The 27,906-nt window shown below is 42.0% G+C and overlaps 1 protein-coding gene across 2 annotated transcripts in view; it reads right to left on the minus strand.

Annotated features, from left to right (window-relative positions):
• FGGY (FGGY carbohydrate kinase domain containing) overlaps positions 1–27,906 on the minus strand; it is a 2,730,916-nt gene that overhangs the window by 198,326 nt on the left and 2,504,684 nt on the right. The window lies entirely within an intron of this gene.

The raw sequence follows: 27,906 nt of genomic DNA on the forward strand, positions 1-27,906 counted from the left end.
ATCTCGACATTTCAAGATAAGGATGTGAAACTGAGCTCTATATGGATGCAGATGACGTGACACTGAATTCAAATTAGAGTTCTGTGGCATCCATTTTAATTTTGACATCTCGTTGCTTGTTTTGCATTCGGTATCGCCTGGCTCATCCTGTGGGTAATCATCTTCATATACAGACTTTTGCATGTATGGACACTGCTCCCGGTACTACCCAGTTTTGCATCTTAACCATATTAGTGGCCAAATAGTCATCTACCTTCTGTTTGAAGTCCTTAAACACATGTTGTGTCAATAAAGCATCTGATATTGATGCTGTTGCTTTTAATCTGGGGGCACCAGGCAAAGTTATATTGGGCATTGCCGGCTGTGCAGCAGAAGCTGATATTGCTTCATTTGGTTTGGCAGGAGCTGAACCAAATAAAATAGAGTTTTGTTGTTTTAGCACTGAAAGTTTGTTCTCAGCTTCCGTATTTCGAGCTATCGAAAAAACTAGCTGGGAAAGAGGAGACAGAGATCCACTCAAACTGTCTTTATTATGTAATCCGCTACTGGCTTGAGGTGCCAGGGGCGGGATTACTGGTGCTGTTGAAGCTGGAGTTAACGCAGATGTTATCGCAGCTGATGTCGACACATTATTTTGAGTGTTGTTTGTTTTACTCAAAGCTTTGAAAAAGGAGTTAAGTGTTTTTTTAGTATGTTTTATGTTTACCATATATATATTTTTTTTTAACGAAGCAAGAGGTTTCTTCTGAGCGGTTTTGGGATTCCTTACTTTAAGAGCCTCAAGATGGCTTAGACCCTGGCCGACTGGGCGTTCAGGTGTCAATCCCACTTTCCCTTGTTCTGCTCCCGAACCCCTTCCTTGAGGGAGGTGTGTTATAAGGGCACTCTGTCTCTATTTGATCGAGGTGGGACTCTCACTTGTTCTGGGGCGTATTATGCCAGAGATAAACGGTAGAGCACAAAACGCTGAAGTCATCTCTGGATATGTGGGACATAAGTGTTGGCTAGTTGTTACAGGATCATGAACAGACTCATCAACCGCTAGATTTACACATGTCGCTGTATTGTTCACTGGAAACACGTCAGTGGGCACAGAAAGACTCTTGGTTTGCATAGATGAAAAGTAAGTCGATAACCCCTTTGTTAAATCATCAAATTGTTTTGTTTGTTGTGAGATCTTTGTATCAAGTAGTTCAAAAAGTGTGCACAGATTCATAATGGAAGTATTTGTAGCAGTAAGAGTTGGTTGAAGCATAGTTGGATGTTGTGAAAAACCCTCAACAGGGAATGATTTCATTGCTCTAGGCGTAGGTAGGGCAAAAGACTGTAACATAGGGTTACGAAATTCAATTTGAGAGTGTATTTGGGTTGAATGTTCCTCCCCCACCTGAAAATCAGCCTCAGTACGGTCAATGTCTCTTCAAAGTAATGGAGATTCACATTGACTTGCAGGTATGGATTGACACGTTTGATCAATGCCCAATGGTGGAAACTTTATAGGTGAAATGACAATACGAGAAGAGGAAAGCTTCGGAATATGTTTAATTGTAACATCGTATGATCAGATATAGGGCATTGATTTCCTGTCTTGCCAAGAGTGTTTACAGATGATGGTAAACTTTTGACATATGCACCACTAGATTTATTATGATCGACCAAGTGGGACATGGGCATAGATGATATAGATACAATAGAGTCATTCATTGGGTTGTCAAATGTGAATGTTGGATTCAGAGAGGACCCTCTCATCGGTGTAGTTGAAGTAGCAGAATAGAATTTCTGCAAAAGAGGTTCTGTCTGATCCTGAAGGGATTGTTTTCTTACTGATGTTAAAGGGCCAATATGTAGCGGCATACATGTTGTTAGTTTGTATGCCATTTTCAATACTTTAATTGAATCAAGATTGGAACAGGTATCACATTCACACTAGGAACCTCAAATCCCTTTAACAAACTCCACAGCGCCCTCTCTTGGGAACACACAATTGAGAATAGGTGGCAGCAAACCGCTGCCGCCTATGGCCTCTTGTAGCAAAACAAAAACTAAAATTGCTGATGCTCTCAGCAGTATTTCAATTGGCTTTCAGTGATAAGGAGATAGATTTAACTGTCCACTTTGTCTTGCCCCGCTGTTAGAATCAAAAACAATAAGTTATGTAGATATCAGCAATAAGGCTCTCAAGTGTAGGTTCAATAAAATTTGAATACAACTTGTGTGACACACAGCGCTTGACTGCTCAAAGGGACTAACCCCGCAGTCACAGTCAAGCAAACAATTTGGACCGGAATCCGCAATTAGCCTCTCAGGTGTAAACTCAAAGGGATTGGAATACAACTTATATCGCACACAGTACTTGACTGCTCAAAGAGTCAAGCCCCGCAGTCACAGTCAATCAAATAAGTTGAACAGGAGTCAGCAAATTGCCTCTCAGATATAAATTCAGGGAGATTTAAATATAACAGATAACACGCTGCGCTTGACTGCTCAAAGAGTCGAGCCCCGCAGTCACAGTCAAGCAAACAAGTTGAACAGGAGGCAGCAATTAGCCTCTCAGGTGTAAATTCAATCAGATTGGATTTCAGCTTATGTGGTACACAACGCTTGACTGATCAAAGGGACTAGCCCCGCAGTCACAGTCAAGCAAACAGCAATTAGTCTCTCTTGCGTGCAATTGAAGAGGGAATATGAAGATGAGTTGCTGCTGTAGCCTAATGAACGAGGTCCTGCTTCACAGATGAAGATGCTTCACAGATGTCTTTTCTATTACTACAATAGATGTGGATGTCAAGCGTGCGTTTACTTATTCATGAAGCATGCAGGTCTAGTGACCAACAGAGACCTTTACCGGCTGAAACAGTGCATCACACAGACCTGAGGTCGACCGGGCGGTGAAGTCTGGCTTCTATGATACACGAATTGCGCTGAGTCCACGATAGCACCACTTACCACGCCGCCAGAGCCAAACAGCAGCCTAACAGCTTCTCTTCCAAAGACGCCGCCCTTAGCACCACAACCGGGCTTCACGCCACGAGGGCTGGGTGCAGTGATTTTAGCTTCCAGGTGGAGCGGGGGGCATGGCTTCACACACAAGTGCCGTTAAAGGTGCAATTTCCAAATGACAAAAAAAAAAGATGCTGTTCGCAATGTTCGCAATGAAGAAATGCTATTGTATGAAGTATGGAGTGAAGTACTGAGTGATGAGTAATAGCAGCAAGGCAGCAGGCAGTAAAGAAGGGCAGTGCAGGGAAAACAGAGCCACAGAGCTAACAGCTTCTCTTCCAAAGACGCCGCCCTTAGCACTACAGCCGGGTTCCCAGTGTATTATGGACAAGTAGTCCCGATGATGTGGTTTTACTGAACGAAGTAGGGACAGTAAAGATAAAATGACAGCCAGGAGCAATTTAGCCACGAGTAAAACAGTATCCCATGTACAAAGAAGTACATTAATGTATTTTTTAAACCATTTCTGTGCTAGTACAGCAAGGGATATTGGCGCCCTCTGAATCCCAATGTAAGACAGCTGTGTACCCAGTGTAAAAAGTGACAGGGGGGTCATGGAGATTTATCCAGGATTCGTACCCCCTAAATAACATTGTTGAGGCCGAATTTCCACCGGTTTCCAACCCAGTGACGATGATATGCAACATCCCATCCAACGCTCCACACTACACAGTGATTGACCTGAAGAATGCATTCTTCTCAATCCCCCTTCATGAGGAATCACAAAACCTGACTTTGTTTTTGTACAGAAACAGGAAGTGGAAGCATACAAGATTACCGCAGGGGTACTGTGAGTCCCCTTCTATATTTAACAGAGTCCTCCAGATGGACTTAGGGAACGTACACCTTGACAGAACAGTAGTTCAGTATGTGGATGACATTTAGGTGTGTAGTGAGACCTAAGTGCAGTGCCGGAGAGACTCAGTACAGTGGATGGCAGTTTTGACAGACAAGGGGTACAAGGTAGACAATGCTAAATTACGGTATTGTCAGAATGAGCTTTTATACATTGGCCATTTGATTCAACAAGAAGGCAGGAAGGTGACCTCATAGAGAGCAGAGGAAATATAACACATCCAAAGGCAGTGAGAGAGGTGCAACCATTTCTGGGACTTTGCAATTATTGCAGAGCATGGGTTTTTGATTACAGCACATATGCTAGGCCCCTCCTGGCAGGGCTTAAGGAATTCTAGAGAGATGACAGCAAGATAGCTTGGACAAGTGACATGAATGACAGAAGCATTTGGCGAATTGAAAAGAGCAATATGTCCAGCACCAGTTTTGGGGATCCTGATTACATTGAGGAACTTTACCTATTGTTACACTCAAATGGGGTGGTGATGACAATAGTGCTCACACAGAAGACTACCCTGGGACACAAATCATTGGCATACTACAGTGGGATTTTAGATCCAGTGATGAAGGGTCATTATCCCTGTGAATAAGCATTGGCGGCAGCAGCTTTCACAATTGAGAAGTCAGCCAATATTACCATGGGCTGCGGAGTAACAAGGTATGTGAAGCATGCCCTATTTGTCATTCTTGAGAAACCCAAGAACACACTGTCAACACAGAGAGCATATAGATATGAGGTGATCAACTCGAATCCAGCAGTCAAAGTGGTGAGATGCTGAGTAGTGAACCCAGCAACATTCATTGCAGAACCAGTGGAGGAGGGAGATTACGTACACGAATGTGCAAAATACACAGGGCCTCATTACGACCCAGGCCGAATGGGTTTAATGGCGCTGGTAAAGGTGCTGGTGCCGTTAAACCCATTCCGCCCTATTACAAGGTTCCCTTGCAGGACCTGCTCTGGACGTCTGGTCAGACCAGACGTCCTTTGTGGGTCCCACGAGGGGACCAGGGAGCTAACAACGGGCCGGTTATTAACTTATAAAGGGCAAGGCTGCCTCCAAACTCATAATGAGGCCCACAGAGTACTATGAAGACATATCCCATGTCAGAGAGACTGCCCTCGGGGGGGGGAGTGCTCTTTATTGACAGTTCATCAACAATCAGGGACGGCAGCGGTAAAAGTGAGACAGAATGGGATTTTTTTAGGTGATGACCAGCGCAAGATTACCCTCACATTTTTCAGCTAAAGCAGCATCAGTTAGTATCGCTTACTGTGGCACTTTAGGCACACGAGAATGAGAAGATCAAAGTGTACTCTGACTCTGCTTATGTGACATCAGCAGTACACACTGGACTGTCACGTTAGAAGAGGAGTGGCTTCCCTTCTTACTAAAAATACTTGACCGGGCTGCCTATCTGCAAATTCAGGCTTACCTCGAAACTAACAATCTCTTGGGACTTAGGCAATCAGGCTTCCGACCTAGACATGGCACGGAAACAGCCTTGATTGACCTTATAACACAAATACAAGACATAAAAGATAAGGGTAAACTAGCCCTCCTACTACTGCTTGACCTCTCAGCAGTTTTTGATTTGGTCAATCACCAAACTCTCTGCCATCACCTGAAAACAGCAGCACACTTCTCTGACTCAGCCACAATATGGATCAGATCCTTCCTTGCTAATAGAACTTTGAGGGTCTCCAAAGGACTCTGCTGAACCGTCTCCAGTACCTTGTGGGGTTCCACAAGGATCATGCGTCTCCCCTACGCTCTATAATGTCTTTACAAAGCTTCTCTTCGACATCCTCGATTATCTGGGTGTCACGTATACCAATTATGCTGACGACACCCAGATACCCATTCCCATCATGGGAGACCATGCAATAGACATTAAAGCCATCAATGAAATCTATTTAGTAATACAGGCCTAGATGGCACAACACAGACTTTGTTTAAACAACGATAAAACTGAGTTGCTAATCCTTGGTTCTCACGGTAGACTCAACAAACTTGACCTGCCTTCAAATCCTTTACCATCGATGGCAACACTATCAAGGTTTCTAATAACACAAAAACCCTTGGTATCTACCTGGACACCACCCTATCCTTCACCAGACAAACAAACTCTGTGGTAGCAGCATCAGCTTACACCTGAAAACTAATCACTGCATGCAGGCCCTTCCTCAAGACACCCAACTGTATTACGCTGGCTAGAACCTTAGTTATGTCCAAAATTGATTATTGCAACGCCCTCTATTTAGGGACCAGCCAACCAAATATCAACAAGCTACAAGTAACACAAAATAATGCCAACAGGGCTGCCCTTAACATCCCGAAGAAGTCTCACATTTCGGACACCAGACGTAACTTGCACAGGTTGTATGTCGAGCACAGAATCTCCCTTAACACTTGCTTTAATACATAAAGTAAGGGATGAATCTTACCCTAGCATACCAAGCGACTCTCTTCACATACTTCCTCAAGGCCACTCAGAGCGGCTCAAGCTCATACAATGTCCATACCGAAATTCAAACTCCAAAATTCGGGTAGCTCCAGTTTCCCAGTTCTGGCAGCCAAGCTATGGAACACGCTTCCTTCCTCCCTCAGATCAGAACCTTCCTTCCAATCATTCAAGAGTAATACTAAATGCTGGCTACAGGAACTGGACTCTGCGATAGCTTAGCCACCTTATAGGGACCCACCCTACCGAGCCCCCCCCCCACTGCTATCTGCCCTGATTGTACATCTTACTAAATACTGTGTATTGACTGACTATACCATGTACCCTATGCAATTATTGTATATATGTATTTGCAACTTTATTTTGACTGACTACACTATGGAACATGTGTAATTTATTGTAAATTTTATTGGATAATTGTGTGTGTAACTTTTGTGTAACTTTTGCTATACATGCGCCCAGATGCCCCAGGGCCAGGATTGTATATATGTATTTGCAACTGTATTTTGACTGACCACACTATGGAACATGTGTACTTTATTGTAAATGTTATTATATATTTCTGTGTGTAACTTTTGTGTAACTTTTGCTATACATGCGCCTAGATGTCCCAGGGCCAGGAGCGCTTTACAAATGAAATATATACAAATAAACACAAATACATACACACATACACACAGACACACTGTCCTTTTTTTTACAAAACAAAACAACAACCTTGAGTCTGCTTGCTTGAACTTTGTTCCTAAAAGAGAGACTTTTACCTGCAGTGTCAAGGAAGACGAGACATATTGCAATTACTAGATGTTGCCTTTTCAAGCATTCATTTTTGCCGTTCTCTCATTTATAGTAAGCAATTATAGTATATTCAGGGAAAGTAGGGTATCCATTCTTTCTTTGCTAACAAACATAAAAACACAGTTCATTTTTGAGAGGATATTCCTTGCGATACTTGTACAATTCTTTTTTGAGGGTTAGAAATGTGGAAGTCAACGTGATAAGCTAGTAGATTGTGTCAAGCACAGGCTTGTAGTCCAAAGACAATGCAATGAACATGTATAGTTGCAACATATGGACTCAACAGCGAATACTATTGTAGCAATACATTTAGCATTCTGCTGTCTCTATCTCTTTAAAGTCCTAGCATTACAGAAAGCAGTTCTTTACCACACACACAATGCAATATATACTAATGTCACTCTTGTTTCCCTGGTAACAGAGCACAGTGCCTCATGCATTTGGTGCTTTGTACCACTAGGGGTCAATTCCAAGGGAAATGAGCCGCTGGATGTCCGATAAAAACATTCCCTTTCAAGGGAAATCTACATAAAAACACAAGCAATGATAGAAGACTATTGGAGCAAAGACAAAATGATACAATACGTACTGGATGGTCCAAACAGAGGGGAGGCTAGGATAGTAACACAGAAGGAGTTGCAATGACCCAAAACTGGGTGGAAAGAGACCGGGGAATACCTGGATGTTGGGAAAGGCCTCAACTGTTAATATATGTACAGGTGTTCACAGGAGATGAATGGGTTGAGGGGCTGATGGGATGTAAAGCACAAGCACTTTTGACAGTTCCAGTCGAGGTAGTACAGAAAGAGAATGATGAGTGCCTAAATGAATGGGTGGAGTATTCCAAATTGCTCACCTGGGTAGAAAACGAAGCAGGACCCGTACACCTAATACCGCTCAGGAATGCATCACTGTGCTTCCAGAAGGATGGTCCAGTAAAGGTTGGAGCAAATGAAGGTTGATATATATGAAGGTTGCATATCAAAAATACCTGTCATGAAGATCGGCACTGCAGTACTCTATGGGCTACTATTGGGCCTGTGGTTCCAATGCTTACATGAAGTTACCTCCGAATTGGGGAGAGATATGTTCCCTAGTACTACTGAACATACCAGCTCTGGTAATGCCCCAAAAGGGCATACAAATCGGTGGGTTCCCCAAAATGGATACACATCAGAGTCAGAAAAGGTCTCTGGAACTAAACAGGGTAAAAAGAGGAGCACAGATTGTTCAATAGGACAGAAAGTTATTTTCCTCTGTCGTTCCTGGAATACGGGTGAATGTAAACGCCAAATGGGTGCAGATTACCCATTGGGAGCTGCTACAAATGATCAATTAGACAGTGAAAGGGTTCAAAGCAATAAAGGAGGAGCTCAGAGCCATGAGGCTCATGACTCTTCAAAATAGGTATGTCCTTGACTTCATCACAGCTATGGAGGACGGGGTTTGCACAATGATCGGTCCGTCCTTTTGTACCTACCACTTACCCACAATGAAGAAAATGGGACTCTAACAGAGGCCATAACCCTGCTATCAGACCTACACACAAGAATGGAGGAGGAAACAAATGCAGTGGGGAAGGATGACGATTGGCTCACATACATCTTTTCCTGGATTTTCTCTTGGATGGCCAATGGCTTCAAAGTACTGATAGGTGTACTACTATTAGTGTGGTTGGCTTTCCGCGTTATCAGGTTAGCAATAGCACAATGTAAGAAGAGTGACCAGAGGATGGTAGGAATGAAAATACTAGTAGACATTGACACTAAGCCAGAAGAGCAAACACAAAACATTGACATACTCCAATCTCACTTGGAACATAGTCCCATTATTTCCCCAGGTACACAATCATTTTATTCCCGGGATGCCTGGAATTACGTTGGACGTTGGGTGTGGTGCAAACCAGACGGGGAGTGCTGCTATATGACCTGGAGTGTGGACGGACATGTGAAGTACCATGATATCCTGAAGGGGGTGGCGAAGGTATGGATTCCCAAGGTACTAAATAATAGGGAGGAGCCTCTCACAAAAGTGGTTGAGGACTCGACCAGAGGGGCATGAAGAGAGACAAATGAGTGTGCCCTTTATTTTGCAAGCCCCTCCCCCATCTGATGCTACAATGGCAGGTGTACATCACTGGTGGTCTCTGACTCGTCCCATCAACATTTTTGTCATATGGAAGGGGTCACAAGTAGAGCTAGAAAAATGTCTAAGTTGGATTAGCATACAGAACAGATTTCTACAATTTACCTCGAATTACAGTACCATATCAATTGACATTTTAGATCAGTGGTCGAAGTGGGTGGGAGCAGTCGGGAGCGGTGCTCCTCTACTTCTTTTAATTAGGTTTTACCGTTCCTATACTTTCATTTTGAAATAAAAGTGTAGGAAGAAGTTGAAACTTGCACTTTCAGTGCACAGCACAGGACTTTTCCTTAAAGAGCAGGCACATGTGTTTTGGGGGTTTTATTGTGCATGGGAGAGGGCGCGGTAATGAGGTCTGTGGGGAGCGTTGCCAGCCAGTAGGAAGCATAGTTCCACTACTTCTTTTTGTACACTTCGACCACTGTTTTAGATATATCCATCGTGGTAGATGCAGACTTGAAAAATCTATACGTAAATCCCTTCAATAAACCAACTGATAAAAATGTGGTTTTACATTATTCCAGCTTTCATCCTAAACATGTACGAGATAACCTCCCTCTGGGCCAATTCCTGAGGTTAAAGAGGAACAGTTCTAGAAAATCTGATTTTAAGAAAGAGGCCATCAGAATGCAAGAACGACTGTCGAAAAGAGGGTATCCACGTAAAATCACTGAAACTGCATGAAAACGGGCAGAGAATAACAATAGGGAATCACTTCTGGAATACAAACAACAGAAAACCAAAAAAGGAGAAAAGGAATGGATTGTCTTTGTAAACACCTACAGTCATATGTCTAACACCATCAAAAAGATGGTATGTAAAAACTGGAACATTTTAGAGAATAGTCCACAACCAATCCTAAGACCCATAATAGCATTCAGAAGGAGTCGCAACACTAAGGAACAAATCACTCGGAATGCTGTGACCCACAAACCGGCAACCCCTCTGACTCTAACAGAACAATGGGGTTTACAGGAAACAGTGGTCCACTTCCACTTTGGGCGTTGCGTATGTTGCGCCTTTACAAAGAAAAGCTTCTCAATTGATCTTGGACTACAAACTCCATGGCTACAGAAGACTCACAGCAATTGCAACACCAGTTGGGTGATTTATGCCATCTGGTGCCCCTGCAACAAGATTTACATAGGGAAAACCAAGGAAAATAAAGTTGCGGATAAGTGAACACCGAAGTTGCGTGAAAAATCGCACACAGAATGCGCCCCTAGTGGACCATTGGATAGAATATTTCCACATTGTACAAGCCCTGAAATGGTCTATAATATATAAACTTAAGCAAGGGAGAGACACTAACAAAGACAAGCATTTACTATCCAAAAAAGAACAGGAGTTTATGTTTTTAACTAAAAGTATGAGCATGGGCCTGAATGACAAATTGGATTGCATTACCTAGTATAGTGCGGTTTTAACCTGAGTTGCCAACCGAAAAGGGGCGTTTAGTTTGGGGCATCCCAGATGGTGGATGTTCTGTAATACCTTCACACACATGTAACTTACATGAATCCCCCTTCAGTTCCAAACACTAACTTATATCTTGCTACTACAATACCGCATTTCTCTAAAATGTGCAGCCCTTACCATAGGTATGATCCAAATACTGTACTGAGAGTCTGGTGTCAGCCCGTCTTGGGTTGTAACGCAACCTTTAAACATATATGGAGTACTGCTTTTACACTTTATGAGAAAAAGTTGGATGAACACATCCAGCTAAGTCCGGCGCTCTCCGTTGGAGCTCTTCTGGAGCTCACTGTTCAGATTGTGTTTGTTTTAATGTTTAATAAGCTTAGAGTTCATCGCTCATGGATATCTAAAATCGCACTTAGAGCCACTTTAGAAAAATTTCAAGAGTATAATCCTGAATCTGAGGAGCATCAACAGCTGGGTGTTTTGCTAAATAAGAAGCAGACTTGTTTCATTTTGTGTATGGTTGTTTTGATGCCAATGCATTTCGGAGCGTATCTCCTTCTTCAGGGCGTTAACCATACCACTTATTGTAAATTCTTACATAATTATAATACGAGAATAAATGAAAATATTTCAATCCACATCATGTGAAAATTCCAAATCAAAACAAGATTATAATTCCAATCAATAGTTTGAGAGTAAATAACCAATATTAACATAGTTCACCATAGTTGAGTACACAAATCAACAAATGCATAAAATGAATAATTGAAAAACATACATACCCAGTAAAGGTAATTTGTTAAAGATGGAAGATTAGATGGTGGGGGGGAAGAAAACAACAACAACATAGAGCCCTTGTTAGGTAAAAGTAGGTACATGTTTGCGCACATTCATTTCTAAATCCAAAATAAATCCCATACATGACTATCATGTTTTCAAAATAACCTTAATCATTTTCCTGTGGTGTCTAGCACCCTTCTTTAAAGAACAACTTCTTACGTACAGCACTCCAGCCGTCTGTATTCTAAATTTAAAGAAAAGTAATACTAACAATGATGTGTACTGTAATCATTGTTCTATATGTATACAAACGTTATACCTAATTCTTCTTAAATGTGGGGCACAGACTCACCCGTAGTGTTGTTTAAAAGTCTGGATGAGCTTCTGTCTAACGCTTCACTCGCGCTCTGCCTGTGTTGCATATACGCTGGTCCACGGGGAGACGCGTTCCAAGCAAAAAAGGTGAAAAATGGCTTCTAAGTGGTTGCTGAGGTAACCACGTACGTTGTGTGTGGTCACCTGACCACTATTCAGTACTATGTCGTCACGCGTCCCGTGTTTCCATGGAAACCAGGAAGTCGGATGATAAATATACAGAAAAAGTGCCGGCGCATACTGCACTGCTGTCAGGTATTTCAAATAACGATTGCTGCGTGCAGGTTTCAATGGAGACTTATAATGACTCAGTGATGCTATTAAACAAAAATCAATGTAACCGCCCCATTGAGCATACGCTCGCGCCTGGCTGATGGCCTGCGTGGCGACGCCTTGGGTCCCGTGTCCCCATGGAGACGGGGAGACGGGATGTTGGGGGTAATTACATTCAATTATACCGCTGCATATATGCTTATGTTTCCCATACGATTACTTATTAACCAATGTCATTACGTAAGCCTCAGACGTGCTAAGTTATATTCTAACTTCTGTCTACATGTTCGTTAAGAGTGTGTTACACTAAGCATAAACTGAATATTAGTTCGTACATACAAAATCACGTAAACAGGTGAAGTTAAATGATGACTGATATTCTGCACTATCCGTAATGCTTGCGCCCAAAAATGTTATGTATGTTACTCTGTACGTGTAGTTTACAATAATGATGATAGCTTGTGCATGTACTATCAGGCATGTATATTGCATTGTGTGTAGCAACCATCTGTCTGGATCTGGTTGTCGGACCTAAAATGCCTAGGTCTCATCCTTGCACATCTTTTCTTTTTATGTATCCACAACTGTTATTTAGCCACAATAGATATGTCCATGTTGGTGTTCCCCTCCCCATCCTCTTACATAAACACTAGCATGTTTATAAGAAACATGCCCAGTTTATCTCTTCATTCATTCCTCTCGGGGTGAGACACCCCAGCGTTTCAATCCAATAACATTCCCTTCTGTCTAATTTGTTTTGTATGTTTTCATGAGGATCATTACTCCAGACAACCTCCAGCACCATGAATCGAATCTGTGTCAAATTATGTCTCTCTTTGATCCAGTGTCTTGCGACCGCAGAGTTTAGATTCTTGTTCCGTATACACGAGCAATGCTCGTTCCATCGAAGTTTCGCTTTTCTTTGAGACTGTTTCACATAAAACTGTCCACAGGGACACTTAATACCATAAATAATGTTAGTGGTGTCACAAGTTGCAAATGATTTCAGCATGATTTTTCTTCCTGTATGTGGATGGTTGATAGTTGATCCTTTTTGCACATAGCTACAGTTACTACATTGTAGACACGGAAACGTTCCAACACGTTTCGTCTCAGGTCGTTTCTTGCGTTGTCTTGTCTGTACCAAACTGTCACGAAAGTTCCTGCTTCGTTGGTAAGCAAATATAGGTGGTTCTTTGAAAAGATCCTCGGTCTTCTGATCGCAAGATAATACTTGCCAATGTTTTTTGATAATTGATTTGATGCGGCCACTTTGTGTTGAAAACCGTGTGATGAATACCAATGATGGTTCTGTTTTCGCTTTCCTTGCAGCTGTAAGTAATTCATTCCTGTTTTTTTGCTCTACCTTGTGTTTGGCCTTTCTAATTTCCTCCTCCTTGTATCCACGTTTCAAGAACTTTTCGCCCATTTCGTGAAGTTCTTTATCATAGTCTCTCGGATCACTAATAATGCGCTTCACTCTAAGCATCTGACTGTACGGTAAGTTCCTGATCAAGTTAGGTTTGTGGAAACTCAGTCTATGTAGCAGATTATTGCGATCCGTTGTCTTTGTGTATATATTAGTTTTGTATTCATGTTCCATGGACTCCACATTCACGTCAAGGAAATGAATGCTTTTTTTAGAGAACTCATAGGTGAACTGATTTTTTTCACTAATTGTGTTGAGGTATGCGAAAAATTCCAATAGATCTGTCTCAGTACCTGTCCAAATTCCAAATATGTCGTCTATGAAACGAAACCAAATAGCCAAATGTGCCTTCCATCTTTGCTGACTTAGTATATGGTCTGACTCAAATTTGTGCATAAATGTGTTGGCGTATGCGAGAGCCATCGTGGCTCCCATAGCAGTTCCTGTTATTTGCATGTAGAGTTGGTTCCTATATTTAAAGTAGGAATTTGTTGAAATAAATCGTAATAGAATAATGATGAATTCCTTGTTAGCTTCGATCTCCCCTGTGTTTAAAAGTAACCATTCTATTGCTTCAATTCCTAGGTCATGAGGAATAGACGTATATAAATTCTTTACGTCGACAGTAAACAGAATATGTGACGATGAATGTGGTACTGTTGCTAGTAATTGCAGGAAATGGGTTGTGTCTTTAATGTACATTGTAGTCTTCTGGATGAGGGGTTGTAAAAAGTAATCAATGTATTTTCCGATTTGCTGCAATACACTGTTCACCCCAGCCACTATGGGTCTTCCGGGAGGATTAGTGACATCTTTGTGAATTTTAGGCAACATATATAGGTTAGGGATGCGTGGATTCCTATTCATCAAAAATTTGTGTGTATGATGATTTATCCATCCATTCTCTTCTGCTTCATCCAATAAGGTTACCAGATTTTGTTTGATTCTTATTGTGGGATCATTGCCTAGTTCTTTGTATGTGATGGTATCTGCGAGTTGTCGTTTACATTCTTTGTCATAATCCTCCATGTCCATTATGACTAATGCTCCCCCTTTATCAGCAGGTCTGATTGTTATTGATGTGTCACTGTAGAGATCCTTCAGTAGTTTGAATTCATGAGGTTTTAAGTTTTTATGTTTCGTGCTCTTGAAATTGATCTTCTTTAAGTCTTTCAAGACTTGTTTCTCAAAAAAAGGCTTTAAGTTTCATTTTCCTCACCAATCTGTATAGTTCTACCTTGGTTTCAAATAATGAAGTGTCGAACGTAGGAACAAAACTCAATCCCTTCTGTAGTGTATCTGTCTCTGTTGTAGTTAGAACTCTAGATGATAAATTGATCACTAGGTTCTCCTTTGTTGGAGGCGTGTCTGTGGACCTCCTCGACCTTTTTCTTTTGCTCCTGCGGGTTCTTTTCCTCTTCCTAAAAAACCACCCCTGACTGATGGTCCTGGTGTAGTGTCTGATGGTTCTGAGCTTGTTGCTGGTGGACTTGCTTCTGTTGGCCGAGTGTCACTGGCTTCTGAATCTGAGCTAGTTGGGGTATTTGAGTTGTTCTGTCGTGGTTTCCTGCCTGTGGGAGCGTATTTCTCCATCCAGGTATATACTTCATCATTCACATAATCGTAAGTATCTGGTTTGAATTTCCTAATTTTTTGTTTTCTAGCTCTGTTCTATATTCCGTCAATTTAAGATTAATGTCCACCAATATTTCCTCTATTTCTTCTTTCTTCAGTTTGCATGAATTCGATAACTCTTTTTCTATCTCTTTGATCTCTATATTGATGGTATGAAGGTTAACCGTGAGTTCCTGAATGGTTAACAAGATTAAGTCCAGTGAACATCTATTCAGAATTGCCTCCCATTTCTTGACAAAATCCTTATTCTCTTTGCATAGTGTTGGTCGGAGTTGTATTCGTAATCCTCTTGGTATGCGTTGGTTTTTATAGTATCTACCTAAGGTGACTGCATGCAGTTTCCTGTTTATTTCCTTGCATATCAAATACTCTAGTTGTTTTATCCTCCTAGTTGCATCCAAATCTGTAGTGGTAGGATTTTTGTTGAAAACATTTTCACCAATAAGTTTCAACATTTTATTTGCTTCTTCTGTAGAAAAGCCAAGTGTTTCCGCTCTCTTTGTCGTGAGTGATTCTATATCTTCATATGACAACTTTTGTTAAGCAGTGATGAATATTCTGGTCGTGACCTTTTGTTCAAATATACGTAGAGGTGTGCCTTCGCCTTAGGGGTGTCCAAGAACTGCTTTTACAAACACATCGAGCTAGAAATATGGGTATGACATGAACTTAATGTCATTTGAATATCACTCCAAATAATGGTTTGAAGCATTCACCCACTTCTCTCCTCTGTGGTTGAGCATACGCAACAATTTTCGACTCGGGACACAGCATGTGTGGCTGAGCTCCGCCGACCGTGGGGGCGTGGGTACCGTCACCGCTCTCTAAGTGGACAATGTGGATTTTGTTGGAATACGAACTATAACACTTTAATTAGAGAACACAACTCCTACAATGAGTGAGGCGGCACGTGAGGCACGTGAGGCGGCACGTGATGCACGTCACGTAACACGAAAACCAACAAAGATTGGACAAATGGCTAGCCCGGTAACCTTAAAGGGACCAATGAGCCTTACACTGACGGACGTCGCAGGAAGTCGAGAGAGTTGTACTGAGCTACAGACTGCAATCCAGCTTGACGAGCAGACGCTTGCATTTCCAACTACAAAGTAAAGCTCACACTGCTGATGCCGTATTTTGACAATTTGAGACTCTGTGGATAATTGTGTCCTTGACAGTAATCGTATCCGTGCTTTTCGCATTTTTAGACTCCCCGAGTGCCCCTACGCTAACCGCCGCTAAAGTAACCTACAGAGGGTGTCACAGACTGAAGTAGTGGACACGTGCGGGTACTCGCACCATTGCAGACATCAAGCAGCGAGAATGGTCTTGAAACAGAATTGACTGCCATATCCGGCCTCTCTATCGCATGCAGCATATTGCATTGAATCCACCTATCCGGTAAGCGGCTCTACCCTAGCTCCTAATGACTGGATTATATCTGAGGCATTTTAGTGACTAAATTTCGTTCAACTCATGGAACATAGTTACATTTACTATCCAGTGAATAGGAGGTCCTACTAACTCTTTGCTGTCACCTTGCCCCTCCGTGTCTTTCCCCCTCACTCTTGCAGCCTACTACTCTAACTCAAGTTATCATATACGGAGATAGTGGGACCTGTATACTCGAAGACACCCCGTCCTGAGAGTGAACTTCGTCCGCATATACTCCCTTACCTACTGATCCAGCCACAAACTCTGGACACAGCTTTATAAGGTATATGGATCTTCGGTGCCCCTTGCTATGCATCCCTCATGCTAGAAAAAAGGGTCAGGGCTTGACTGATGTCGTTATGTCTCTTGCTTATTCCTTCTGGCAGGGACACACAGAAAGATATATCTCAGACCTTTCCTGACAAGAAGCAAATCGAGCACGGCCTTCCAGATAAGACAGGCACGAATGACCTCGGAATCCATATCCCTCGCTTGCAAGGTGAGAGACCTCTTTCCTTTAGGGACAGAACTGAGGGATCATTCTAGAATGCTGTGACTCCCCTAAATGTAGATACTAACTGAATAGGAGCATCTGATAACAGAGACTCCATCAGCGATGTGTAATCCCAGTTTGCTGTTGTAACCATCTAGGAGGTATAATTAGAGAGTTTGACTCCTGCCCATGACAAGGGGGTCAGACTGTATAAGCTATTAGTCCTTTACTGAGTCAATTGACTTGAATTCACAAGCTGGATTGCTTTTTGAATTACCTTTTCTATCATCTATCATTGGCTCCAGAGTAGGACTACCACCTCCATGTTCTGTAATTTATGATATGATGAGTGTGTTATGTTTGAAGTCAACCAGAAACCGTTTTAAGCTATTGATAAGCATTTGTTGATCTGGATTCATTACCAGAGTGATGAACTTTAATATAGTTCAAAATGGATACTGATTTTCCATTTTTTTTACTTTTTCTTTGTAGGGGAAGACACCACTTGTAGCCTCATCCTTTTGAGGATCAGAAGATTCGAATGCCATATACCCCAATGAATCATGTGGTATTAAAAACCCGCCCGTGTATAAACACCTCCACCTCTTTTGCCCCTGATGAATTTCCGTGGAATTCAACCCAGAAAAGATTAGGAAAGAAACATGATGGGCAATTTAACCCTGTTTGGTTTTATGTATGTATTATGAATGAATATGAATAACTGAAAATGGGAATGGTATGAATGGGATTGAAGTGGATGAGTGGTGATTTTGGTATGTCCTATGTGAATTTGCACAACACAAGCCACTTTAATGTATGAGCTATGATAAAAACTTGCTCCAGATGGTAGGTGTTGGAAACACTTCCTTTCAGAATCTCATTTGCTATTGAGACATCGAGTAGCAGAACAGCCTTTTAAGCATTGTTGTATGATTATTATTATTGAAAAATATATTTTTACCAAATGTGTAATGAAGATTAAAATATGTATTTCTTAAGTTACTGAAGCAAATATTTTTGTCTTATCATAGTTGTTATAATGTACTTGTTGCCAGTGCATGACTGCAGGAATGCTGCTGTGTCCTAGCTTGGAACGCTGTTTGGCTATGAATCCAGCCCCGGGGTTCCAGCCTGGTCAGTTGAGCCTGGGTGATGGGACCCGGTGGTCTCTCCTAGATAATAGCTTATGTATCTTACAATAAAGTGCTTACAAATAACCCTAAAAAGTCTACAGAAGCTACTTTATAATAATAGTCTTGTAAAATGATGATGGTTTGAAGTGCCTTCCCCACTTATATACAAAGAAAATAGCTTTTGGAGTCACAGGCTCTATTGTTTAAATTTAAAGGGTTAACCCCCTTTTACTGAGGGTCCGCTTGAGACTCCATATAACCACCCTCTACCTCCTTGTGTGGTGTTGTGGCTCTGACTCATCCCCACCAACGTATCACAGATGGGAGAGACAGTACTCACTGAGACAACCTTACCGACCTTACCCCACAGGGATCAAAGAACCACTAAACCTGCAGGCTATCGAGGAAATGAACGAGCTGTAATCAAAATGACGCCACTACTGAGCAGTGATACACGTAGGTACATTAGACATGAATCACATATGTATCCATCACGAAGATACACGAACAATAGGTCAAATTTTAGTTAGACATGAAGAATATGCTCGCATCCACTAGGTTGGAAAACACGTATTCTTTTCTCTGCTGAAACCCAAGACACACAGGAATACACATAATGCTTGCTTATGCAGAATGCAGCTAAAATGAATGCCCATGTTAAACAAGATGGACAGCGAAGCCACATGTGGGTTAATGGGAGACAGAGGAGAACCTGGCTCGTTCAGTTAGCAGAAAAGCCCAAGTCTCACAGTACAGACAATAAAAGCACAGGTCTGCCAAGGCTACATGAGAAATAAAGGCCTGAATCAGCACACAAAAGGTAAGGAGTGTAGAGGAGGAGCCAAGTGCCTCTACCGGAAGTCCTGTCCCAATTTTGCCTATATTTTGGCAACCAGAAATTGCAACATGCGCAAAACCAATAATGGTACCTATACTTCAAAGTCCCTGAAACAAGGTATTCATTGAGAAAACCCTACATGATGTATCCGCAGAGAAATGGCAGTAGAAGTGTAGGAAGAAGTGTGAAGTGTGAAGATGAGTGAACGAGAAGACTGGTGACGTCACATGAAGCAGAAATGACTCACCCAGAAGAGATGACAATGAAGAGAGTACATAGACCTTATAGAATCTGATGGTGAAGTAAAGAATCGAGCAACATTTTGGGAGCAAAATGAAGATTGCACCAGCGGAGTAGCACTGAAGAAAATGCAATGTTGTTTTTATAATTGTACAGATGCAGTAAAGCAAGTAGAACTAAGTAATCATAAGGCTAGCTATACGTAGTGAATAGACTGGAGGCCGTGCCGCCAATATATATATATATATATATATATATATATATATATATATATATATATATATATATATATATATATATATATATATATATATGTAGAATCTGGATGTTTCACAATACATTTTAGCAAACTTGGATCCCGTGACTAGAAGGGCTGAAAGTGTGGCGCAGTAGAATAAAACAGCTGACGGCGAAGGAAGATTCAAGGAGGCTTGCCTGGCTCTGTGTCAAGAGTCAGGGCCGCCAAGAGCCTGGTTATCTACTCGAGAAGATACAATGAACTTGAAAAGCGAGCTGAGCTCCTGTTTGAGGTGTAACGGAAAACCACTAGAAGGGCCACGGTTTACTCATTTAATAGTATTGAATACAACACAGGAGCTCAAAACGTGGTCTCCTGTCACATGGTCAGATGAAAATAGACTTTGGGGCGAGCTACAGCGAGACCAGAAGATAAGGCCATGCTCTCACTCCCTTCTATTCTCAGGCACAGTGATCCTTTGCAAGGCTGAGTTCAAAGAAGCTAATTGAATGGCAGACCGCAAAAGTGATAATGGATGTTGGGATAATTTGGTGGGGAGGCATGACCAAGCCAATCCTCCAGCACCTGATGTACCAGCTTGCGTGCTGCTAGCGAGTGTAATTTTCCAGAAGGGTACAAGCGTGCCAACCAATTTTAGAGGGCCACGTAGCAAGGAGCCCTATAGTTTGAGAAGGCAATAGAACGTTGTGTATTAGTATGACACGGAAGATGACTTGCACTAGGGATGGGCTTAGTTGTCCACCTGACCTTAGAGACCCAATCACAGTCCAGTCCCCCATAGCAAGTATACATAGATGTTCCCCTTAAGCCTATCATATCCCCTAGTAGGTTTTCTTATTGTGCCACGTAGTATGACGGCACTCATGACAAAGTGTGCATATCCAGTCTGGGGTTGTACTGGGCAATGTTTTGCCAAATTGCCTTTAGTTCCTCATGTCTTGCAGAAACTGTGGGTAAGTGGAAGTCATATGTGATGGCCTGCGAGGCGTCGTGAGCAGTTTATGGCAGCGGCTGAGCTGTGCTCACTTCATTAATCATAACTTGCTAAAAGGGGTTGTTTTTACATTGAAACCTTAATGCATATGTAATCAAACTTGCTTCATGGACTACATGTCTATTGAGTCTGATCTAAAAAAGGGAAATTATAAACAAGCCTCCTCCTCCATACTTGCCTTCTCGGGAGGATAGCTCAGGGGCAACCTGCTCGCCATGGAAGCAAGAGGATATGGAGCAGCACAGGTTCGAACTGCGGTCCGTGCTTAGAAACCTCTGGGTATTAAGTTCCTTAAAATAACTTATCATCTTTCTCCACCCCCCAATCAAACAAGAAAAAGGATTACATTTTTCACTGATCGATGTTACAAGGCAGGCTGACATTATGGAATGGGTAATTTCAGGTCAGCCGACCTATGACATTCTCTTTTCCATAAGCCTTGCTTTTGGAGGTCGCATTTGGACCAGAATTTGTTCATGACTGACTTGGGATGAAAAAGCCCCTGTCACTTGAGAAGAGAAGGTCTTTCCCGGGACGTAGCACAAACACTCTTTGTATTTTGGGGTCACTCCAGCAGTTGCAATTTGCAACCAGATCTGCGCCTTCATTGTTCATGCGCATGAATGGACAGATTGTAAAACAATAAAATATAGAAGTTAAGACCCAAAGCTGGATCCAGAGACATACAATTGGGTTGTCACCAAGAACAGTGCGATATTAATTAGGATTGCGGTGAATTATTTGTTTGTCAGGGTAAATCCACACAATGGGTTTGCACTGTTCTTTCACTGTTAAAATGAATTCTTTTTTAAGACACAATATTTTTGAAAAGTGTATTTAATCAATTTCTTTTCTTGCTTGCAACAAAGAGAGGGCCATAAATACACGCGAAAGAGGTCCTGTCCGACCGCTGGCGAGTGGCGAGAGTCGGGGGTCAGACGAGAAACAACCAGGCACTGTGCAGGGCAGATGAAGGGGTCCATTCAGGGGCGCTAACCCGCTTTTGTAGTGTCAACTCAGAGACAGGCGTCTCGGAGTACAGTACAGTAAACTAGGCCATCAACAAGTGGCTGACACGAGTGGGAGAAACCACTTTGACATGCGGTCAGGGCACAATTATCCACTTTTCATGATCCACAAATTGGCATCAGTGATTCAGCGACAAACAGCCGACAGCATGGACGCCCTCAGCGACAAACAGCCCACAGCATGGACGCCCGTCTTTGGCTATTTAGGGATTCTGTTAGCGCCAGAAAATGATGCTGACAACACAGCGTTTGTCAAGGCTGAACAAAGTGTGCTCCATTTTGTAACACCTTGCAGTATGTCGCCTGAAAGTCGACTATCTTTCTCAGGGGGCTTGGTTTACACTCCCAGGTCTTTTTTTAATGATGAATATGGTTGTTAAACTATGTATGTATTTATGTATGTATGTATGTATGTATGTATTTATTTATTTATTTAAAGGGACGAACAATGCTCTGTTGATCATAAAAGAACGTACAATAGACAATAAAGCAGATTTGACAGGAGGCAATGAGTTTCTTAAAATGGGGTGAGTTCGAGTGACATTCTGACCAGGCTGTGGAGGGGAGTAAATGGAACATTCATGGATTTGTGATGCCATGCCATGAACAAATACAGAGAATCTTGCAATGTACTTCATATTAATAGTGACTAACAAAAGGTGCTTGTCACAGCGGGATGGCCTGAAAAGCTCATCCTCCTCAGTACAGGTATGGAAGTGGCGCCACAAGACTGTACAGTGACAACAACTGAGTATTACTTTGCAATGACTAAAATGGCTAACGGCCTGACATTACAAATTGGAGAATTAAGTTCTAATCCCCCAACTTCGGCTCTAGAAAACAATCTGGGGATTCTGGGCCAATCTCTTTTCCTCCATGTACCTCAAATTGTACATATGTAAAACAATGTAATATAAATATGCAAAACCATCCGTATATTGTGCCATCGAATATTGTACCATTTTCATGTTCCCAACCCCCAGTCCATAATAACATGTTTTTTGTAACCCATTTTTACGTTGGCCTCATTACGTACTGCAATATTTGGTTCAGAGCTCATTTAATGTTTCACAACACCCAACCTAAGATTAAAATGGTTGTAACATGGAAGTATATATGCTAGTTCGGGCAGCCTCATATTTCGGATGAGAGGGCAAATGAGTGTGACATCAGCCAATCCATTGGGTCCAAGAGCTGTCGTGAGGTAACGTTTAATTTCCCTGCACATCATTTTAACCATGTCTCTGAGCAAGGCTGGATGTGCACATGCTCAGTTCCAAGGGCACAGACAGACAGCCTAAGAGAATTATGTATACAATATGAAAACAATATTTGCAAATCAAGAGTTAAAGTCAATCTTACAAAATGTTAAAGTCTACAAAGAGTTGGAATACATATATACATATATATATATAAATATATATATATATATATATATATATATATATATATATATATATATATATATATATATATATATATTAAAGTTCAACTGTGGTTTTTCTATAAAATAAAGAAAAAAATGATATACATGTGAAGAACAAAAGGTATGGTTTTGATTTATTTCTGAAAATATTATGCCAAAATTTGTCACTCAAGTTTAAAAGTGAGTGTAAAACAAATTGCGCAACGATTGAAAGAGTAACATGCACATCACTAATAAACAACATATGAAAAGTTATTGCTTGATGAAACCACATTGCTCCGCTGTGATTTCTCTCTTTTTTCCCTTTACCCCTCTCTTGTAATGTATAAAACACGGAGTCTGCTGAGGAGGGAAAGAGGCCAGGAAATAAGTCAGACTGTTCTCGTTAGATTTGCCTTGGTGCAAAATGTACCTTGAAATGTAATTAATTTCTTTCAAGATGGGAGACTTTCTATGCACGCTCTGTGTTTGGCTGAAGGGTGAATTCTGATCTGAAACCGGTCCCAGGCTTCATTACGGTTACAATAAAAACGTCCACACCTTAGGAATGGGGGAACACTGTGGCACAGTTTTCAGCTGTATGCAGCCCAGCTAGTATTTTATGGCTTCACGCTACACGAAAAAGTATAACATGGTCAAATATTTGCTCATTTTTCAGCTATATAGACCCTTTATTGAAAAACCCTTTACAGTGTCAATAAAAAATAGAGTACATCATTATTCTTTCGGTTTTTGTAACCACTTGGAAACCATGGGACGAAAAAGGCATAATAATATGAAAACGCGTACCAAATAAAGCAGTGAACACTAGCGAGTGCACAATTGCAACCAGACTACAATTACAAGGGCAAACACGTGGTAGTCTAAGGTTTTGGCCCCTCTCAAAAAGCAACAACAGATTTTGAAATCCACCCACTGACCGCCAGAAGGCATGAGCAAGAGGCGGCCCTCCCATGGAGGCATTTCTCGCAGTTCATCATCTGAAGTGTGAACTCACCTGGCTAACCATTTATTTATTTATATTTAGTTCCAAAGAACTTCTACAAATATAAACAATCAGAACAACAATCATATCATACATTAACTTTTACAGAACAAACTACGAGTACAAATATCAATCCCTATAGAAACATCAAAAAATACAGCACAATATCTAAAATATACAATTTCATTTTGAATAAAAATTTGATTTCATTCTCCAAACATCTAAAGCACATTATAGTAACTAAATCGTCAGTGCACCTACCAAAAATCTGTCTCGGATTTCTATAATCAACAAAACGTACATACCTAAAATGAATAAACAATACATAATTTACTTCGCCTCCGCTTTTTAAAGCAAAGATTTGCTAATAATTTGCCACAGTCTAAATAACGCGGTAAGTCCAGCTTCACAATCTATGTTCAGACAGGAATCCCACAACTCAATGGATTTAATAGAATCAGAACAGCCTACAAATGTCCCCAATATACACATGTAATTGGAAGCCAACTGTGTACATTCTGTACAGGCATGAAGTCGATAGATTCGGCAACTGGCTAACCATCAAGTACTGAAACATGTTGTCCTTTGCGCCATAGTAGCAAGCATGCAAACCTTATCTCAGTTAGATAAGTCTTCAGAGAGAGCAGGCACATGGAATTTCTAATATTCATTGTAATGAACTTGATCACAGGACAGATGAAGAAGAGTGACTTTTCTCCGAAGATGCTTTACACCTTGGACTGGAACAGAATAAAATATCTTACACCTCTTTCGTGCAGGATCTTCTTATCCTCACTAAACTTTACCCTGGCAATCTGGAACATGGGACTGAAGTGGGTGGAATCCCTGATCTTGGAATTCCAATATTGAAACTGTCCAATCTCGGGGCAGCTCACAGTATAAGGACCCAACCCCTGCAGGTGAAAATTCTGGCAATTATAAATCTCTGCGGTTTAAAGGGGAGGGGCAGGATTCCAACAATCTGAGAGCCCTCTCTACTAGGTGGTGCAAGAAGACCAGCAGGCACACCAGGATCCTTTCTAAGTAAAGCCTTGTTGGGCCATGAACTGCTTTTTCCAGAATGCTTATCATTTTGATGTCCCTCCTGGAGCAAGCTTACCATTCCACTAGCTCTTCCTGCATGGTTGGCATATGGCATGGTTGAAGAAGGCCTGTATTCTGGTTTTCTCCTTGCGGCACTGGCAGAGTCCAAATCTGCACCTGTCCTTACTTCTGGTGGATCGTAGGCCTCTGGAGATGCTGAGTTTCTCAGCAAGGAGCTAGTGGACTTCAGGGCAACAGCCTTGTAGATGATGCAGTAGGATTTGAAGATGATACATGCTTGCAGCGGGAGCCAGTGTATTTGTGTGAGTGTCAGGGTGATGTGGTTGAGTTTGTGGAGTCCTTTGATGAGTCATGCTGCAACCTATAGGACACACATCATGCCACTGGAAGGCCTTCCAGAAGGGAAATGCCATCCAGATGGGAGAGGGCCAAGGCTTGCACAGCAGATATGAAGTTGGTTTCTAGCTTGAAGGCCTTGATTTTGTGCAGGTGCCAAAGTTGGCACCACACCATTTGCGTCCCCACGATGTTGTACCCAAGGGACTTGGCACCAGTGGTCAGCTGGGGTGTGAATCCCCCGAGGTTCATAGCAGAGGGACAGGTCTGGCTGTCAGGGTTTTCGGTGTTGTTGGATAGCAGTAGGAATACGGTCTTGGAGGGGTTCATTTTAAGATTAGAACTGGACTTTCAGGACTAGATAATTGTGAGGCAGGATACGACCCTGTGGATGTCTTCAATGGAGGATATCTTGAGGAAGAGCTGCGTGTCATCTGTGTATTGATGGAAGTTGTGTGGATGCAGGAGGTTTCCGAGCAATCCCATGTAAAGATCATGGGGTAGAGGATGGATCCTTGCGGGACTCCATAGGTGATGGGTAGAGTTTGGGATCTGGAGGTATTCATTGGCTAGCAAAGTGTTAAGATCTATCAGGTTACTAGTGGGCCGAGAGGATAGCTCAGGGGCAACTTGTTTGTCTTTGAAGTAAGACAATGCAGAGCAACAAAGGTGCAAATCCTGGGCGTGTAAAAAAATAATTAATAATTAATTAAATAATATTAATAAGGAATATGAATTATTTAAGGAATAAGCCCCGGGCCGGGGGGCATTACCGCCCCGGGCCAATAGTTACACATTAACAAAGGCTGGGGTACTCAAAGCAACTTTTTTCAGTTGCGAGAGACGCTCTGGCATATCGCAACTGAAAAAAGAAAAAAAATGGCCACCAAGGAAGTGGAAACAAAGTCCATTCTCCCATTCCATGGCGGCCATTGAAAAAAGTTTTTAAAACGTAAACAAATAAGATGGCCGCCATGGAACGGGAGAAGGGACTAGATGTAACTCTGTCTCCCTTTCTGTGTTGGCCATTATAAAAATAGGAAAAAAAGTAAACAAAGAAAAATTCCACCATGGAAAGCAGAGAAGGTACTAAATGTAATCCCTTCTCCCTTTCTATGGCGGTGTATCGCAGATCGGGAGCGAACACGCCCGGGACATAAGTGGGCCCAGCACATTCGCTCCCGATCAGGAATGGAAAGAATAAGGTAAGTGGGATGGGGGATGGAGGAAAAATATGAGGTAAAGAAGGGTAGCTGGGGGGAGCCACTTACCTCATTACTCGGTGGGGGGAGATGGCGGTCTCCACCCCTGTGGAGGCTTAGGGCGGCGGGATTACCGCCTGGTAACGCCCCTGTTTAGAGCCTCACCTTGCTGCTTACAAATATGCAAGAGCGGAGTCCAGTTCTCAATTTAGAGCATATTGGTCCAACTAGCTTTAAGGTTTATCAGCCACTTTGACTCCCTAAAAATTGGCAAATACTCAAACAAATTTAAATATGGAGTAGAAATACTCCCCCCAAAAAATAGGAAACAGACACAAGGTGCCTGTTCACCTGCTCCCACCCACACAACTCCGTAGCTGTGTTGGGACCAGTAGCAGACATATTGCTGTGGGAAGAAATTATTATTATTGCCAGATCTAAAGAGGTACAAAATGTATCTTTTAATGTGCATGAATAACTAGGTGCAAATAAATATTTCTTACAAAGAAATTTGTTGTATGGTTAAAACATGGTTAAAACATGTTTAATTACTTATAAAATACTCCCATTTGGAATGTGACATCATTTTCTATGTCCAGCATTCAGGGCGACCTCTGCAGTTTTAGGTTGTTGCCTTCCACTACTGTGCTCACAAGGGGTGGAGACAGTCAGAGTATATACTCAAAGTAGTAGACTCAGAGCAGGTTACTCCTCTTTGTGACAATTGGTGAAGTCCACAACCTGAGAACTTCCTCAGTGTTCCGGGTGTAAAGCATAATTTCCATGGGCACCATCACTGGCACATGACTATCTGTGACTGGTTTGTCATTTCATGGCCCCAAGAGCCCAGAGTAATTTCTACCTGCACAACTCTCAGATGGTTTGCTCCATGGTCACCAGAGCAGCCTATTCCATGCCACCAATACAGATCCCATACTCCTCGCACTGAGTCCCTGACCCGAGCCAGAAAAAAAGCACAGCCCAAGACCTTCATGTCCTGTGGGCCTGCTGCAGTCCAATGCCCAGTCCCTCTCTCTTCCTTAGAAAATTAGCCGTCCCTGCGAGAGTCATTCATGCTCTGTTCCCAGGATCCTTCTGTGCTGGCAACATACCAATGTCTCACACTGTAAATCTATGGAGACGTCCACAGACCAATCAGCACCCCATATCTCCCTTTGCTTCATCAATGGAGTGGCACTCGTACAACCTCTGGAGCTTTGCTTGCAGAAAACTTTAACAAAAGATTAACAGGAAAGGGAGCTAGAGCTATTTTAATATGCTAACCTCTTGTT

The sequence above is a fragment of the Ambystoma mexicanum genome, chromosome 1q (genome assembly GCF_040938575.1).
Source record: "Ambystoma mexicanum isolate Mex_15411 chromosome 1q, UKY_AmexF1_1, whole genome shotgun sequence".
Lineage (NCBI taxonomy): Eukaryota > Metazoa > Chordata > Amphibia > Caudata > Ambystomatidae > Ambystoma > Ambystoma mexicanum.